The sequence below is a fragment of the Chrysochloris asiatica genome, unplaced genomic scaffold (assembly GCF_000296735.1).
Source record: "Chrysochloris asiatica unplaced genomic scaffold, ChrAsi1.0 scaffold00153, whole genome shotgun sequence".
Classification (NCBI taxonomy): domain Eukaryota; kingdom Metazoa; phylum Chordata; class Mammalia; order Afrosoricida; family Chrysochloridae; genus Chrysochloris; species Chrysochloris asiatica.
The window spans coordinates 3,889,348-3,891,943 of NW_006408671.1; the positions used below are offsets into that span (position 1 = coordinate 3,889,348).

At 41.8% G+C, this 2,596-nt stretch overlaps 1 pseudogene; it reads left to right on the plus strand.

Moving 5' to 3' along the window:
- Positions 1-785: 785 nt before the first annotated feature.
- On the plus strand, positions 786-2,203 carry LOC102819181 (annotated as a pseudogene).
- Positions 2,204-2,596: the final 393 nt, after the last annotated feature.

Here is a 2,596-nt window from a genome sequence, read left to right on the forward strand (position 1 = left end):
ATACATTTGGAACCTATATACCAAGAAATTTACCTTGAAAACTGCTATTCTGTTGAAGGAAAAGTATATCAAGTTCCTGGCTGATTAAAAAATAGAAAGATTTCTTATGTCTAGGTTTTTAAGAATAAGGCAAATATAGATACCTAACTAGACACTGGCTTTAGCAATTGTCTGAGTAAGAATGAGATTTGAATTTTAAAAGATTTGTTATGTGGATGTTTTGCCACTGGAGTTCACTGCTTAGAAGATCTTTTACATCATTTTAAAATTGTATTTTTGATACCTTGATGGCATCACTTGCCCCATGAGTCCACCTGTCTTTTTAGCTATGACCTGGTTATGAACAGTGTTTGCACTCAATGTGCAAAAAGTCCATGTATTATCTATTTAAGCAGCAGCCATTACTCAAGGAAATTGAATGAGGTAAACAAAGACATAACTCTTTCCCTTTCCCTCTTGTTTAAATGTAACAAATACCATTTTGTTTCCCTTCACCCTCCCACTCCCACTCCCCCTTTTGGGGTAAGTGTCAGAAACTTGTTGGTTTGAGATGAAAAATTGAGGGAACTGAGAGAGTGTTCTTCACAGATCCTGGCTTCTTTGTGCTACTTCACAAGACGTGCTACTGGCCAAGCTACTTAGGACCCTTTTACCAAGGTAACCTAATGGGAAATCCAGCTGGCAGATTCAAGGAGCTAGGGAAACAGGACCACAGAGGTTACATTCTGGGATCCTAGCTGTGAGGTTAGATGCCTCACCTTGCTGAAAAGAGACACTGGGCATAAATGATGCAGAATGACTTTGTTCCTGCTCAGCTAAATTTCTCAACACCACAGTCAACTAAGCCACCTGCAGCTACCTTTGAAAAACAGGGAGAACACCCATCCTGAGGGGAAGGTAGATTTGGAGTGAGCCATTGTTGACATAATTCCTCTGATGGTGTTTTAAACAATGGACCCCTTCAAACTATGGGAGATTCCTGGCATCAGCCCTCCCTGTCCTGCCTTGATTCTGTGGAATCTGGTGTTTTTAAGGGAGGAGCATATTCTGGGATCACTGGTAACCTATCTAGTTGGCATTAGCTCTTCCTGGGGTTTTGATAGCATAAACCAGCATAGCAGGGGTGGCACATGGAACCATCGCCACTGGAATGGCAGCTTCCACTCCTGGGAAGGCTTTGCCTTTCAAGGAAAAACATCTACAGAGATTAGGGAAGAAAAGAAAGAAGACAAGGCTGAAATTTTACAGTCTGTAGAAGAAGACTTTCCTTCTTTGAATCCAGAAGCTGGCAAACGGCATCAGCTATGCAGACCTATTGGAACTCCTTCTGCAGTGTGGAAAAACACACCAAACAACCTTCCAAGTTCCTGGTCACTAAAAAAGTTTCCAAAGAGGATCCTGTTACTGCCTTCTCTGTTGCATTCACTTCACCAGGATCTCTTCATACAAATAGGAACAAACCATCAACCATGGTTCTGAGCATCTATAAGTACCTTATTACTAAGCCTGCACCACCTCCCTCCAAGCCCAGTGCATGGAAAGCTAACAGAATGGAACACAAATCAGGATGCCTTTCAACTAGTCGGGAATCTGCTTTTACCAGTCCAATTTCTATTAACAAACCAGTGGTACTGGCTGGTGGCACAGTTCTAAAGTCTCCAAAAGAGAGTCCTTCCAGCAGCACACCTCAGATTGAGATCAGTTTCTCTCGTCTGACCGAGTTGAACCACCAAATTTCTGACAGGAAGAGTGAGTTCCTGAATACTCTGAAGGATGACCAGAATGGAGACTCTCAGAGAACAGAGACTGTGGTAAACTGGAGGATCTGGAGAACAACAGTATACCTGAAACAAAGGAACATGGAGAGGAAAGCTGTCATTAGAATGCCCTTACTCTCCCCATAGAAGAAGAAGGAGAGGTCTTCTCACATTCTCTGGAAGCTGAGCACAGGTTATTAAAAGCAATAGGATGGCAGGAATATCCTGAAAATGATGAAAATTGCCTTCCCCTTCACAAGATGAGCTGAAAGAGTTTCACATGAAAACAGAGCAGCTAAGAAGAAATGGCTTTGGAAAGAATGGTTTTTACAGAGCTGCAGTTCCAGCCTCTTCTTTCCTTGGAGAAGCACTGGTAAAGCAGAGTTTGAGGACCAGACACAGAAACCAGTAGCACTGAAACTTCAGATGACGATGCCTGGAAGTAGGCATTTAAAAGTTCGCCAAGTAAACTCTGCCTGTGTGTTAGGGGATATACAAAAGAAACCCTTCTTTTCCTTTTCTTGCATTATTGTTGAATACTTCAAGCACCAGGGAAATAATCATGTCCCAAAGAGAAGGCTGTTGGCTTGTTTAGCTTTTGTTGTTGTTCTTCCCTGTTTTTTGTGTAAAAAGAGACAAGTTTGTGTAATGGGAAAGATTTTAATATAGATGATAGATAGATAGATAGATAGATAGATAGATAGATAGATAGATAGATAGATAGATAGATTTTATATCTCTTCAATGGTGTGGAATCCTGGTGTGGCGCTGTGGGTTAATGCACCAGACTGCAAAGCCATTTGAACTGCAAGGTCGGCAGTTCAAGCTCACCAGCTGCT